Consider the following 17,484-nt stretch of genomic DNA (forward strand, 5'->3'; position numbering starts at 1 on the left):
TACATAAATATTCTCATTTTTTGTGGATGTTCAGGATAAGACTGGCCACTATGATCCATTCTCTGGTAACTTTCATGTTGGGTTATTGCTGCTGTCTTGTATGTAAGGTTATCTTTAAGAACTAGAAGCTTCAGTTGCTGCTAGATCTTGACTGGCATAGCTAGAGCCAGTTACATCAATTCCAAAAGGATTCAATTGGTTGCATGTTTGTTATTGAACTCAGTTCAGGGTTTTTAAAAGTTCAAGTAATTTGTTGCTCAAGTATCTGAAGCAGCACCTCCTTCTGTCCTGTCAAGACCATTACTTAAAGTTGTTGGATAGGATCATTAGTTATACTCTATTGTTTAAAAAGATTCTTCAAATGTATGTTAGACCCAAGATAGATGGGCCAAAAGCGGCATGCTGCCGCCAATACTAGGGCTAGGGAGCACGCAGTAACCATACGCTCCTTAACCCTAGTATGTGTGGGCGCCGCCATGACTGTGTGGCTCTGCCCACATGGGGCACACATCCATGACATGCCCTGTGTGATGTGTCCAAACTGCACATCACACAGGACACGTCACTGCACCGCTGTGTTTTGCAGCTCCTTTCTGCGTGTGCATCGCTGGCATAGCAACCACAGGGCCGCGCCAATGATGCAAAGAAGAAAGGGGTCACCCCTTTCTCTTCTTTAGGGTCAGGGTGCCAGCGGGCATCAAGCCGCAAGGGTACCCATTTTCCAGGCTGAAGAGAAGCATCATTTTGCCACTTCTCTTGGCCTGAAAAACTGCTGGATTGGGGCCACCGGGCTGCGTGTGTGGTTACTGTGGCCTCAATCCTGCACTTCCAGGGGTGACACAGACTGCCCCTTTCAGGCTGTTCTGTGCAACCCCTTAGTTTTATTTATAACTTTTAACGTTCTGTAGCTAGAATATTTAACCTGTAGAAAAAAATATGTTATTTTATTTTACAAAAGCATCTCATTTAACTGAAAAGGTAGAAGATACCTTGTTACTTTCAATGCATGTTTGACCTTATAGCTAGCACTGCAAGCAGCAAAGATCCCATTCACCTGTTCTTATGATCAGGTTAACCTGTGAAACACTAAACAGAGACCATATTACAGAAAGAGGTGAGTTTTTGGTTATACAGTACTGAATAATTAGACAACTTAATTTTTTTGGACACAGTGATATAAAGTATTGGCCAATGCACCAGTGCCCATACTCGTATTTCCTTCTTACCCTCCATCCAATATCTCTCTTTCCTTCTAGCAATAGTGAGTTTGTTTTATAGCTAAGATGTTGGATATATATTCATTATGGTAAACATTATGGTAAATATTTTAAAAATATTTCAGCTTTTCAAACTTCAAAAATATTTTAGGTAGGTATTTGACACGTACAATAGATTCTTTTTAAAACAGCAACAATGAGAGCTTATTTAATGAGGTGCAAATGTAGAACCAAAGTTCTTATTTTCTGTTTACTGCTTTTTATTGCTTCACCCACGCAGCACCACCCATATATAACCATTATACAGCTTCAGTAATTGAAATGGCAGGTGTTTTCTCCTCATACAAAAATGTTTAACTGTCGTACAGACTGACAAACAGCCAAAAGTTATTTCCCCATTCTAACTAATTTCCTCCCTGTAACATTAAATTATTGGGGGGGGGGTGTTGGTTGTAGAAATTCATGTTTGAAGGGGTAAGTGAATAAGGCAAATTCTAGGACTTTGCCTGGAGCATGCTTGTCTCAAGCTGGCTTCTCCCCATGAAGCTTGTTGGGTGTTCTTACATTTTTCCATCTGTTGCCAATCTGCATCAGAGTTGTTTTGAAGACAGAACTGAGTAAACCCATGAACTCTGTTAAAAAGAGCAGAGAAGAAAAGTATGGAAGTCCCATCTGTCACACCTGTTCATATCAGAGGCCTTTTTAAAGCATAACTTTGCCTCTGTCTGAAACCTACTTCCTGGGCAGAACCTAGTCAGTGTGGTATTCAAGCCACATTTGAGGGGTACAGGGGGATAAGGAATGGATGCTAGGCCAAATAGTCAAAATGCTTAAATTAATATTTGGTGCTTGATTTTTGAAGGAAAAGACAGCCTAACGATGCCCCCCATCAAATTTATCAAAGTCGTGCTTACTTGTAGTCTTGCAAGAAGAGTAGCTAAGGTTGTGCTTACTAAAGATTAGGGAAATGAATGTTCCTGTTTCCCAAAAAAATGAATAACAATTTTTCTTCTTTACTGCTTCACTCCAACAAAATTGGTGTTGGATGTCAGAAAAATGAAAGCCCTTTTGGCTGTCAGAACTACAGCTTCACTAAGTAGTAATACAGTGGAGCCTTGCCTTACGTGGAGGATCCGCGCTGCATAAGGTAGTAATGTGTATACTTGAGCCCCATTCAGTATAATGGGGCTCGTGCTCACGGTGGGGCGGCACGCGAGTGCCACGGGCATGCATGCCATTCATTTAATTGCCACATGGCTTCCGCCGTGTATGGTGTGCCTGCATATGGAGCTGGCACACTGTATAAGGTTTGTTAACTGCCATCAAGTCAACTTTGCCCTATGACAACCCTGTGAATGAGAGACCTGCAAATCACTCTGTCATCAACTGCCCTGCTCAGGACTGGCAGACTCAGGGCCATGGCTTTCTTGATTGAGTCTATCTGGGATGCGGTCTCCCTCTTTTCCTACTGCCTTCTACCTTAGAAAAGATACATTTGTATCTTTTCTAGTGAATCATGTCTTTTAATGATATGGCCAAAGTATGGCAGCTCAATTTAGTCATCTTGGCTTCTAGGTAGGGTTGCCATAATTCTCTACTAAAAACAGGGACAAAATGTAGGACAAAATTTAGACCAAAATATAGGACAATTGTAGGATAAAATTTAGCCCAAAATGTAGGACATTCAAGAAAAATGGAGGACCTTAAATGCTTAAGTTTGACTTGCTGTAGGATCCATTTGTTTGTTTATTCAGCAGTCCATGGTATCTGTGAATCTCTACCCCCACAACACATTACAAATGAATTGATTTTATTCCTACCAGCTTCTTCACTGTCCAGCTTTCACAACCAAACATAGAAATGGGAAATACAATGGCATGTACAATCCTAACTTTAGTATTCAGTGATATGTCTTTGAGGCTGCCTTAAATCCCATTTTGGGAAAAAGGCAGGATATAAATCCCATAAATAAATAAAATAAAGTATCTTTATATTTCAGGATCTTGTCTAGTTTCTTCATCGTTAACCTCCCAATTCCTAGCCTTCTTCTGATTTGTTGACCACAGTCTTTGTTCTGATTAATAACTAAACCAAAGTATGGAATATCTTAAACTATTTCAACGTCTTCATTATATACTTTCATGTAAATAATCTTTGAACATTATTTTTGTTTTGTTTTTAAATGTTCAGCTGTAAACCTGCTTTTTCACTTTCTTCCTGTCTTTCTTCAGTAATCATTCCAAGTCTTTGCTATTTTGTGCTAGTAGTATGGTTCATTCCTCCAATTTTTCAATCTTCCTTCCTTCGCGTCTAATCCTGCTTTAGATACAGTATGTTCACCATACAAGTTAAACAGATAGGATGATAAAATGTCTAACCCCTTGGCAATTGCAGACCATTCCTTTTCTTCTTGTTCTGTCCTGATGGTAGCTTCTTGTCCTGAGAACAGGTTATGCACGAGAACAATTAAATGTTGTACAAAACCCATTCATCAAGAGAGAGCTGCAGTTTTCCATGCCCATTCTGTACTATCAAAGGCTTTGCTAAAATATCTGAAGTGCAGGCTGATTTTCTTTTGAAATTTCTTAATGTGCTCTATTACAAGGATACAGTTATTATCTTTTGAAATCTTTATTTATCAAAATTAAAACACAGCTAAGAGTCAAAATCTGGATTTCTCAGATTTTACTCCAAAGTATGAGCTGAGTAAAGCTGAGGTATCCCTTTGTGCATGTAGTCATTACCATTGGTCTCCTTGCTCCCCAAGCATCTATGTCTTTTGTAAGTACATCTTTTTCTGAACCCTGAATAGTGACTCAGACAATAAGTAACTTCAGCTAACAACAATGTTTTTAAATTTGTGAGGAAAGAAATGAAGTTAATGGTTTAGGTTTACAATTTAAACATTGATACAATGGATCATTTATGGTATCAATCATTATAGTTTTCTTGGCATAGATACATGTGTGGTAGATCAGTATAATCCATCTTCTGAGAGGATGGGCAGTTCCTTGGCTCTTATTCTTGAAGTTAAAAGTTCACTTTCTGGGTGAGGTTTAAAGTGGTTCAAAATGTGAAAGATTTATCAAATGTTTCACATGATGAAGAGAAGGATGTTAGCAACAACAGTGTCAGCAATTCAAGATGATACATGGATTGGTTGGAATAAAAACTCTTGAGGCAAAATGATACCTTATTCTAGTGGAATACAGGTATTATTTATGCCATTCTAGATAGCTGATAGTCCAATGAGTGATCTTGCAGTATTAATTCCATGGCAAATGTGATGCTAGAGGGATGAAAATTAAATTCAGTGACTAGATAAGAAATCACTGTCAGCTGTCTGCAAGATGGTCTGAGCTTTCCTAACAGATTATGACATAAAACAATAGAATATTAATAATATCAAGGTATTAAGCAATGACCCTGTTTCATTCTGAGATGAGGACTGAACATTACTACGTTATTTATGGACTTCTGTTTTAATCACTGTCTCTATTCTCAATCACAGTTTTATTTTATGGTTCATTTTATGGTTTTATGCTTCTGTTTATAGCAAATGTATTAGAAAACTTCATTTTATGGTCTTAAAGTATTTTGATTCATTTTTCTGAAAACTACAACAAAATTCAAAATCCACAACACAGCAATACTGTTATTGGTTGACAAAATACATTATACAAGCTGTTGAAACTTCACTGTCCTCTTCTTTAGTGCAAGGCATTAAAAATTACAGAAGAAAAGTTCTGATGCTGAAGTCAAACACATTTTGTCTCAGGTGTTACTTTTGTTGTCAGTTCAGAGGGTCTGGACTGGTCTTTGTAGAGGCAGAAGCCACTACCTCTTGTGGATATATGGAGATTAGGGACAAAGGGCAATGAAAATATATAATAAAATTTAAACACCATTAGCATCAGAAAAGAAACTTCCCTTGAGATTCAGGCTGTCCCTGTGCTGTGTGAACATTGAGTATGCATTGAGAAGCCCCCTCACGGAAGCCCCCCCTCCCCATACACTGGGTGATACCCACTGCAGGGATGCCACTGCTCCTTCCAATTAATTTAGGAGTTTCCAATTTAAAGACCTACCTTTTCACCAGGTCTTCCCAAAATTACCATCAGATTCAGAATTGTATTTTGACTCTGATTTCAAATGTTTTAGTTGACTTCAAATTGTGTAAACTATTTTGACTGATTTTTTTTTTAGTGTTTGCATTTCTCCTGTATTTTGGTGATTTTAAAATGTATTTAATTGTTATATGCTATTTTATAATACCATGAAATATGGGAAACAATATAAGAAATTATCTCATGATGAAGATAAGGCTAACTTATTACATGGGTCCACACATATTTACAGTTGTGTTGCTTGGGGGTACATGTGTTCTAGGTCCTAACAGAAATCATTATATATAAAAATAATGGTAAAAGAACCAGTTGGCAATAGTTTTATTGGAAGCCACAACCAATTTCTTTCAGGTTTTAGAATGAACACTGGAAATTAATTCCATGGGTGGAAATGTAATTGACTTGGTTAACATCTGCATATTGTTTTGCTACTCAAGCTACTGTCAGCAGATGAACTGAAATGCTTTTACAGTTCTTTGGTACAGTAAAGATCATATAATACATCTCACACTGTGCTATAGAAGATTCTTTCCCAACAAATGAGTTGGACACTCCACATCTTCCGTAGCCAGTATGTCCATTGATGATACAAATGGAGGTGATGGTGTTTCTTATACAACACAGCTGGAAGGCACTAGGTTGGAGAATGTTGTTCTCTGTGTTGCTGTTAATATACACATTTAGGACACAGCTCAACTTTCCCTATGTTTAAACACCCAGCACTTTGAAGGAAATTGTCCACATATTTTTTTTTAAGCTGGCTTTGGGCATTCTGACCTTTTTTCAGGATTCCCTGCTTATCTTTTAGCATTTTCATATTCAACTTGTTAAGTATGCAACTTAAAAAAGGCAAACTATAAATATGATCAGTGGATGTTTGAAAATATTTGCAACATAACAATGTAAATGTAAGTGACCCAGTATTTCCTAATTTGTCCCCGAGTATATTTTTATGTATCTACATATAGATTTATATTTCGGGAATGAATAATTTGGCTGCTGTGTAATACCATAAAGTCACCAGATCCCATCTGATCTTGAAAACCAAGCAGGGTCAGCCCTGGTTAGTACTTGAATGGAAGACTGCTAACAAATAATAAGTGCTGTAGGCTACATTTCAGAGGAAGGGACAGGCAAAGTGAGTATTTGTTGTCTGAGAAAAGCGTATGGAATTGATGAGGACAGGTAACTTGAACGCATGCATGCACATACACACAATATGTTGGTAATTTCTGCCCACCTTCCTGCCTGATTTTCAAGTAGGCTTGGCTTTTGCCATTTGCTTCTGCTGTCTGTCTGTCTGTCTGTCTGTCTGTAGACAGCTTCTATGGCTCATGTGGTGCTGCTGCTGATCCCTTCCCTGTCCATTTGCTTTGCTGCTATCTTGCCAAGACTGGAGGAAGAGATTATTTCAAGAATGAATAGCAGTATGTGCAATTTCTCACTTGGTCAAGCAGGAATTAAGTTAATTTACTATATAATCTATAGCCATGAAGTCTGCACTGCTTTGTCTTAACATACTCTCTCAAACAGACTCCTTCAACCTTGTGCCTGCCATATGTGTTGAAGAACAACTCCAATCGTGGCCAGCACAGCCATAGTCATGGCAGGGTGGTGGTGATGGTAGTAACGTGAGTTTGCACAAACCTGCAAAACTGAAGGTCATCAATTTTGTTTATAGGAATTTGGTGTTCACAACTTGTTTTAAAGTTTCAGCGTTGTAATATGGGACTGAATGAAATGATCCTGCAAAGAATTATCCTGCAGAGAGTATGAAAGGGGTTAAAGTCTTCTAATAGACTTTTAAAACATTTTAATTTTGCCAATATGAAAAACAAAATTTCATTAGAAAGCACTGAATGAAATTGCACTGGAACATCAAAATCTGTACAAAGTGAAGTAGCAACTGAACTGATAAAAATTTGAATTCATGGAAGAACTGTGTGTGGTAAGACATTTTATTGTGTGTGTGTGTGTGTGTGTGTTTTAATTTTGCATGCAAAAATGCATAAAATGGCTACAATATTGGGGGGGGGGAGGAAATAATCTCAGGCTTGTGGTATTAGTGATTGAAGCCATCACAATGATCTATACCAAGGGTAATGAATACTGGGAGTTGCAGATCAGTAGCATCTGGAAGGCTGCAAATTTTCAGTCCACAATAGTTGCAAAATAGGAGAATAATGGCCTGTTACAGACTGCCAAAATAAAGCTGCTTCGGGTCTCTTTGGAGGTATGTTGTTTAAATGATGCATGCATCCTAAGAATCCAGAAGCTGCACCAAAGCTGCACTCCTATGCTTAGGAATGGAGTGTGGTTTTGGCGTGACCTCCGGACTCTTAGAACCCATGCATCATTTAAATAGCATACCTCCAAAGAGACCCGAAGCAGCTTTATTTTGGCAATCTGTAACAGGCCAATATGTCTTTATGTTGCTGTCCTTGACTAAAATGTTCTTTCCAGTTATAGGAAAACATTTGCAGTAAAGTGACAGCTTTTGTAACTGGGAAGCCAAGTTGAGGTTGAGTGAGCACTGGGTATAACTTTCTGATCTGTGTATTCAGGCACACAAAAAAAGAGAGACTAGACTCAAGACCACATGGATGGAAAATGAAGACTTCCTTTGAAATACTTGGTGGTTTTCTCTGGGTAGCCATATTCCAAAGTAAACACTGGCAAAACTGCAATGTGTTTACATACCCTGAAATAACAATACTGCACTGGATGAACAGGAAATGCTTTAGCTTGTGTTCAAATGTATCTGGACATCTTAGAAAATAATCTAATTTCTGGAAGCGTGATTGATGTTGACAGTTAATGAGAGATGAATGTAGGATTTGCCTAAACAGTGGTATTCATATTGGGCAAGGACCTCATTCAGTGGCAGTGCTTGCATCTACATCATGCAAGGCATGAAGCAAGCATCTGTAGACATACCGTAAGAGCAGTAGTATTTGAAGTAGAACTTATGCATTATGCCAACAGTTGAGAATGGGTATATGAAAGGAGAGAAGAACAGTTTGTTTTGTTCAGTTTTCCCCTAATGTCTCTGTGTTGGCTCATTCTTCAAATAGTTCTTGGTATCTGCTGGGGTTAAGTTCCAGGCCCCGCAAGTCCCATTATATACAGTGGCATAGTTTGCTGGTCAGTGACCGAATAAACTTTTACATAACATTACAGTGGCATAGTAAAATGGTGTCCCTTATATAAAATGGCAAAATCAGGCTTTGCTTTTTGTAATTTATATATTTTTAAAATATTTTCAAGCTGTAGATGCTTGAATCTGTGGATAAAAAATTTATGTGGAGGGCTGACTATAGTTCTGTCTTTTGATAATATCACAACTCCAATGTGTGTTACAAAAATATAGCCAGTCTTCCTTATCCACAGATTTTTTATCCATGGATTCAGGCATCCATGAAAATATTTAAAAAGCTTGAAAATATTTTAAAAACATATACATTTCAAATAGCAAACCTTGATTTTGCCATTTTATATAAGGTACACCATTTTACTATGCCATTGTATTTAATGAGACTTGAGCATCCATGGATTTTGTTATCTGTGTGTATGTGTGTGCGCGCGTGCGTGCGCGCGTACCCTGGAACCAAACCCCAGCTCCTTGGAAGTGTAAGGAAGAGAACATGGGCTCTCGATCCTTGCCCATCTTGGTTGACCGCCCAGGGAGGGAATGCTATGATTGCACTATTGTAGTCCATAATTAATGCATCCTTTAGGGAGGGCAAATTTCCATCTCAGTTAAAATTAGCAGTGGTCAAACCACTTCTAAAAAAAAACCCTCCCTAGATCCCCTGGAGAGAAATAACTACAGATCGGTCTCCCTATTACCATTCTTGGGTAAGGTGATCAAGAGAGCAGTGGCCTTCCAACTCCAAGCTGTCTTGGATGAAACCGATTATCTGGACCCATTTCAAAGTGGCTTTAGGGCAGGATATGGAGTCACCTTAATCGATGATGTCTGTCTGGGCACAGACAGGGAAAGTGTGACCCTGTTAGTGCTCTTGGACACCTCAGCAGCTTTCGATACCATCGACCATGGTATCCTTTTGGAATGCCTGAGAGAGTTGGGTATAGGGGGCACTGCACTCCAGTGGCTCAGATCATACCTCTCGGGCAGGTTCCAGATGGTGAGGCTGGGGGACAGTTGCTCTTCTAGAAAAGAGCTAATATCTGGCATCCCCCAAGGCTCCATCTTGTCCCCCATGCTGTTTAACATTTACATTAAACCGCTGGGAGAGATCATCCGGAGACATGGGGCTCAGGGTTATCAGTACGTTGATGACACCCAAATATGCTTCTCTTTGTCCCCGACTGTTACAGTGACTAAGGATGACATCTCCCCTCTGAATCCCTGCCTTGAGTCAGTAATGGGCTGGATCCTACTTGCCATAGGATCCTTAGGCCTGGGGAAAGAAATTTGTCACACTTCCCTTGAAGGATGAAGTTCGCAGTTTGGGAGTACTTCTGGATCCGTCTCTACATTTGTCATCTCAAGTAGATGCGACGGCCAGAAGTGCTTGGTATCAACTTTGGTTGATACGCCAACTGTGACCCTACCTCGACCGAAAGGATCTTGAAGCTATAGCACATGCTCTGGTAATCTCTCGTCTTGATTTCTGCAATGCACTCTACATGGGGCTACCCTTGTATCAAGTTCAGAAGCTCCAATTAGTGCAAAATGCAGCAGTCAGGTTGGTCACTGGATCCTTGAGATTTGACCACATAACACCTATTCTGAAAGATTGACACTGGCTTCCAATTAGCTTCTGGGCACAATACAAGGTGTTGGTTGTTACCTTTAAAGCCCTACATGGCTTGGGCCCAAGTTACTTATGGGAACGCATCTCCCTATACAATCCGCCCCACACTCTCAGAACAAATGGGAAGAAATTGTTAGAGATACCAGCATCTAAATATGTTTCTACTTCCCAAAAAGCATTTAGTTTAGCTGCCCCCACACTATGGAATGGACTCCCAGAGGAGATCTGTCATGCTACATCCCTGGAAACTTTCAGAAAGGCGGTTAAGACAGAGCTTTTTCGATGTGCATACCCACCTGATCTTCTATGAATTACAGACTGTTTCTGTATGGAACGAGAGCATCTGACCCCATGATTTGTTGATTTTATGTTTTTAACTGTGGTTTTAACTTGTGTGATAATAATATTGTAATGTTTTAATTGTATTTTTTAAACTCTGTTGTGATCCCACCTCAATCCAGTTGGGAGAGGCAGAAAGATATAAATAAACTCTATTATTATTATTATTATTATTATTATTATTATTATTATTATTATTATTTAAAAATAACATATTTTTTAAAAATGATTTAAAAAGAAGTTGGAATTTACTAAAAATAAACATGCCAAAGCCTATAATCAGATTCTCTTAAACATGAAAATAATCACATTCTCTTAAACATGAAAACATTCATTTACTTGTAAAAGGCTTCATTCACCATGAAGAACCGTGGGAAAAACTTCTGTAAGAGAAGTCAAACATTCTATATATGTATGGCACAACAGGTCATTGTTATATTCTGCAGTTTGCAGGTTAATCTGGTATAGTTCTTTTTTCATATATTTTATTCACATATAATAATTTTTAGCATATAACAACATAAAAGGATAGCTAATATATAACCCCTATACCTCTAACTAAACTACAAATTCCCTAAAACTCTAACAAAAGAAAAGATACATGTGGTTCCCATCTTACTGATTTATAGTTATAACTATCTCTTATTCCTACTCCCTCTAATTAATAATAAAAGCTATACAATTATATTAACTACTCCTATGTTACCCTTCTACTTAATAATGCATTCTGTTACATTTCAAATCCTAAAGCTACTACATTACTCTGAGTCTTCATCATAAACTCCACAATACTTTCCCAATCTATTAAAAATGAATTTATAGTTGGTTCCTTAATTAATTTATCAATTTCTGCAAGTTCATATAATTTTAACAACCAGTGTTCATGTGCTGAGAGTATCAATTGTTTTCATCTCTGTGCAGATCAGTCTTGCTGTTGGTATCATATAATGCACGATTCCTCCATGTTCTTTCTCCAAATTCTAATTCAGCATTCCAAGCAGAAAGCATTCAGATTTTAATTGAAGTTTCAATTTCAAAATACCTTCCATTATGGCATGTATCTGAATCCATTTTTTTTTTTTTTTTACCATTTGCAAGTCAACGTTGGCTACATCCATACTGCAGAAATAATCCGGTTTGACTTGACTTTAACTACCATGGCTCCATGCTGTAGAATTTTGGGGGCTGTAGTGTGTTGTGGCACTAGATTTCTCTGGCAGAGAAGGCCAAATGTCTCACAAAACTACAATTCCTAGAATTCCATAGCATTGGGCCATGGCAGTTAAAGTTATGTCAAACTGTATTATTTCTGCAGTGCAGATAACCCTCATGTGATAAAAAGCCCCTTCTTTCTTTTTACATTTCCAATAAATATTTGAAAAATCTTGGTACATTTTGGAAAGTTATTTCTGGAGTTAAATACCTGAATATTACAATCATCTTGTAAAAAAAATTATTTGAGACTATAACTTAGGTATACTTTAATGCTTGTTTCCACACTGTTCCATCTGTATATCATGAGCTACTTTTTGTGCCCATTTAGCCATGATTTTTTTCATTTGGTCATTTTGCATTTCCGTTTTCAATACAAACCTTTTTCGGCTGACTTTTTATCATTTGAGCAAAAATTCTAATTCATCACTTGAGCACAAATTCTAACTGATTTTGTTATTTCAGAATGAAATAATTTCTTACTCATTTAAAATCTCTCAAACAATTGCCTGTAGAAGTACCACTGCGGAATAATTCCCTGGAATTCCAGTTCCTCTATGGTTTTCATACTGATTTGATAATTTTCTAATTTCAAAAGGTCTCTTTTGATACATGGTCCATTTATCCTTATTTTTTGTTCTCTTTCATGAAAGCCTCCACAGGGTGAACAAAATGTACTTCTATATTTTATTTATATTCTCAATAATGTTTTCCTGACATAGTGTTTGATAAAGTCAGCATTTACCTTAAATTTATCATAACATATGAAACCATGCCTACCAAATCTTAAATCAAAACCTATTTGCAATATTCTCTTATTTTCCAAAATTATCCAACTTTTAACCACACAAGGCAACAGGTAGAAAAATACAGCTTTAAATCTGGCAGTGACAGGTCTCCTCTCTTGCATCCTTCAAGATTTTAAATCTACTGTAATTCTAATCTTTTAATTTTGCCAAATAAAACATGAAATTTCTCTGTGGTATTCTTTGAATGTTACTTCATTTGTAATACAGTAATAGGAATCATTTGAAACAATTTTTTTCAGTAGTGCATTCATTTTTATAACTAATGTTCTCCCCAGTAACGACAAACCCAGTTTCTTCCATCTACGTAAGTCTTGCTTAATTTCCTTGCAAATGTTTAAATACCTTTTCTGAAACAATCTCAAATTAGGAGTCGAGATATAGGGGCTAAACATGTTAGGGCATGGAAAGACGCGCTGTGTCCACCACGACCACCTACAGAGTTAAACCACATCAACAGTACGGCAGGGAGAAGGAATCTGAAGAGATGTCTGCAAAGGTATTCAGGCCAAGAAGGAAAATATTCCTTCATCACTGCAAACGGCCTTAAGCTCCCAGCTTGAGAAATAACGACAAGAGCACTTCAAGCCTTCACTCTACATGAGGGCTTTAATAAATAAGTTACTTTAATAAATAAATTACTTTGCTAACCAAACAACCATTGTAGCGGGTGACCCCAAACCCACGAACCCGAAGGCCCGTGGCTTGCCAGAGGACAAGCAGAGTCAAGGAGACCGAACTGGCTAGAATAAAAACGCTTTATTGTCTGCGCAGGGCAGCAGCACACCAAAGTAGATGTCACCAAGGCTGCAGCACCGATGGCTTCTTGTCACCCCCCTTTTATGCCCTTCGCAGAGGGCTGTTTTCTAAACAACAAGCGATTGGTTGCGTTCACTGTTCACTCAATGATCCTGTATTTTCTTCTTGGCATTACATCTGCTTGGAGCCTGGAATGTACAGAGATACTTAGCTAGACTGATCCTGTTCTCTTCCAAGGCCACTGGTTAAACACAGGCCATTGTATTCAGAGCCCTCCAGAGGAAGGAGGGGGTGATTATGTGAGTGCGTATACTACTGCCACACGCAGAAAGAAAGGGTAGGGGCCAACACAGCCCATTTGCACTTTACTCTGTAGGCTCAGTCTATGGGCCTTCTGTAACTATTGATTCTTTTGCAAAGCAAAATACAGAAGCAAGAAAGCATTATTATTATTGTGTCCCTATCACCATAACAACAAAACAGAGAGGCAGTTACTCTAACACCAACTGTCATAACTGACTCTCTCTCTAAGAAGTACCAACTGTCTCCCTCTCCCTCAGTGACAGTTGAAAATGACAGTTGACAGTTGCATCAACATTCCAATGATACACTGTTTAAATGATGACACATATAACTGCTACTAGAGCTGTAAATAACTTCCACAACAGCTCCCCCTCGTGGCCACATCCATGTCATTTTATCAGACCTGTTTACCATGGTCCTGACAAAACAGACAGGCAGAAAGGAGTGCGCAGAAGCCATTCACAGCCCAGTTGCCCTGGGGTCATGGTATGGCCCAGGGCAGCTTCTGAATGCTCTACAGACATGTGTTGTGTAAACGCCATACTCCTGGAGTGGCTGGAAGCCACCCACATCTGCTCATCTGTTTCAGGCCATAAATGCCCAAATATCTAATCTTTTTCTAATTTCTGCCGATTACATCTGTATTTATACCAAGAATCAGATCAGTTGTGGTAGTGATATTTCCTCTACAGAACAGATAAGCAACCTTCCACTCCTACAGCTCCTTGAAAGTAACTCCTTTCGATTCAGTTGACTTTTATTTAAGTAGCCTTGTAGTTCAAAATAACTCCCAGTTCTTAAATTTCACAATCTCACCCCAAGTTGTAGTTGCATTTTTTTATTGTCTTATTTCTCCCCCCCCCCCAAAAAAAAATAAAGCTTGATTGCAGCTAGGTTATTCATGGTTTCTTTTAAGTAGAAGTTTTTGTGATGGAGATAAAGTATTTCCATTCACTAGCACCTTCTGTTAGGTTACACAGTGTTGATGGTAGTGGTTAAAGTTGAATGTGTGGCCTTTATTTCCCTCTTAGTGGCTGGGTGCAATGGACTCCCGGTCTCCTCTGTTCCATCCGAGATTGAGCAACAATGATTTATTTTGCTCTGATCACTGGAAACAGGAATCAGATGTACATCAGTAATCGTCTGAGCTTCCTGTACCCTGGAAGCAGTTTGTGCTGGTTTAACAATCCCAAATTGACGACATGCACCACATCCAGAGTTTATCCCATTACTGGAGCTCAAAGGGGACCCAACTGTATAGAATCATTTCAATCTGGAAAAAACTATCTTGTACAGTCTCTTAAAAGTGAGTGAAATAAATAATGTGTCCAGGAAATGCCATCTTGAATCATCAATTGTTGAGCCAAATAGATTTGGGGATTAATACTAACTTGTTAAAACATACTTCAGTTGTAAAAAATGATATAAAGTGCTACTCTAGTTATATTATCTGTATTACATCAAGTCTGACCCAAGGGATTGGGATTCAGTGGAATTTTTGGTTTATATCAAACTGGTTTTGAAAATCCCTATAGTCTCTGAAGTAGTTTGAGAACTTAAGTCCATAGTCCCTTTGGGGGGATGGAGCTAGTTTTTTTGAAATCCAGCCAACATCTTCAGCAGAACTGTTTCCTTCGTACAACCACTCATGGATCACTTCTGGATCTTGCTGTCATTACATCATCTCTGGACCCTGTCCTCGGTGATCTCATTCTTCTGTCTAGTTAGAACCAATTTACTAAGCAATGTTTTCCTGTTAATGAATATTTGATGCTAACTACCAGATGCCATGGACTATGAGGGATAATTTAGACAACAAACGTGTTTTAATAAACCATGGCTTATTAAGATGGAAATGAATAGTACACCTGTGTACTCATACTGCTCGTTCAGATCTTGATTTATGTGCTGGCTTTGAAACTTGTATATTTAATCAATTTCCTAGACTATAGCAAATGGGAGAAAAAGCTAGATTCAAATCCTGTTGAAGTCATGAGCTTAAGAAGGATCCATCTGGGAACAAGAAAATACTGATGAGTTGTAATATGATAAATTAACTCCAGTATTTTTAATGTAAATTAATTTAATTTTTAATGCCAAGGGATCTTGCAGCACCTTTGAGACTAATTTGCAAATACCTCTGAGGAAGTAGGCTCAAGTCTACAAAAGTTCACGCTACCAATTTATATCTTTCAGTTAGTCTCAAAGGGGTTGTAAGATCCTTTTGGATACTGATTTGGCCGACTAACATGGCTATGTCTTTAAATTCTACCATTTGTATATAGTGTTATCCTAGATATGAAGAGATTCTGTGAGGGGGGAAAATAGATTGTGGTCTCTTCCAACTCTATGATTCTATGATTCTAGATATGCTTCTAAACAAAATGGGCTGGGCCTAAAGTTAGGATGGACATCAAGTCCTGTACAGTTACATAGCCTTAAAATACCTTGAACTGCCTGGTCATATTTGATCTGTATTACAAAGAAATACTTAGGATCACTTACTAACAGATAATAGCAACATATTTGGGCAATAAATTTTAAACGGCTGTAACTATAACCTAATTAGGGCCACGCCACCTTTTCTAATGAATACAAACTAAAGTTTTTATCTGGCCGTAGAAAACACAGATGGTAAATTTCTTGACAATTCAGACTTTTTCATTCTTCTGGGAATGTTCCAGAGAAAACAGCTGCAAACCTGTTATTATTATTATTATTATTAACCTTTATTTATAAAGCGCTGTAAATTTATAAAGCACTGTTTTAATGATAGAAACTACCAAATATATAACAGAAAGAATAGGCAGCTGTTTTTGTATGTTAATGCTGGTTACTGGCATCACTCTGAAATGTGGTATCATGTTTGAATTGCAAAACAGTGTTTATATTGGGGGCGGGGGGGGGGGGGGGGGGGGGGGCTCAAAAAAACAAATGAAACCAAAAAACAGACCATAGAAGTGTTTAAGATAAATTTTAATATATTATGTGATCTAAAACTTACAGATTTGTTTCTGCATGTATCATGCACTCAATGTTTATTTTATTTGTCCATAATAAATTTATGCGGAGGAGAAGAAAAGGTCATGATGCAATTTTCTCAATGCTTTCTCTTTATATGGAGGGAGGAGGCAAATGAGGCCATTTTTCCTCACTGTGCCCACCTGGAGGGCCGCACTGACATTTTTCATATTTTGCAACATAATTTCCGGCTGCTATTTTGGACAGTTTTGTGGGGAAGATTGGTGGGCTTTGGAGGACTGGGGAAGCAAACTACTGCATTTTAGGTGGTTTTGAAGTATAGTGGACCCTTGTTATACACTGGGGTTTGGTTCCAAGATCCCCCGTGTATAACTAAATCCATGGGTGCTCAAGTCCTGTTAAATATAATGACATAACAAAATGGTGTCCCTTATAAAAAATGGAAAATCACGGTTTGATATTTGAAATTTATACTTTTTTGGAACATTTCCCAACTGTGGATGCTTGAATCTGTGAAAAAAAAAATCAGTGTATAAGAAGGTCCGACTGTACAGTTGGCCCTCCTTATCCATGGATTCAAGCATCCACAGTTTGAAAATATTTTAAAAAGTATAAATTCCAGATAGCAAAACTTGATTTTCCATTTTATATAAGGGACACCATTTTGCTGTGCCATTATATTTAATGGGACTTGAGCATCCACGGATTTTGTTATCCACGGAGGATCCTGGAACCAAACCCCAGCGAATACCACTGTATTTTGATAGTTTGGGGCAAAAAATAATAAACTAAATTTGTTTCACTGGAAGAATTTTGGGGCCGAGCGTGACTTATCCTGAATATCTCCTAATGCCATTGCTATATATATTTCATGGAAAGTACCACCTAGAAACTATTCTCAAGTGATATGCAGATCCACTGTGAGACATGAGGCACTGTTGCAAACTACAGCAAAAAT

The 17,484-nt window shown here is 38.1% G+C and overlaps 1 protein-coding gene across 1 annotated transcript in view; it reads left to right on the plus strand.

Annotated features, from left to right (window-relative positions):
• ARHGAP42 (Rho GTPase activating protein 42) overlaps positions 1-17,484 on the plus strand; it is a 204,912-nt gene that overhangs the window by 55,617 nt on the left and 131,811 nt on the right. The window lies entirely within an intron of this gene.

The sequence above is a fragment of the Sceloporus undulatus genome, chromosome 3 (assembly GCF_019175285.1).
Source record: "Sceloporus undulatus isolate JIND9_A2432 ecotype Alabama chromosome 3, SceUnd_v1.1, whole genome shotgun sequence".
NCBI classification, from domain to species: domain Eukaryota; kingdom Metazoa; phylum Chordata; class Lepidosauria; order Squamata; family Phrynosomatidae; genus Sceloporus; species Sceloporus undulatus.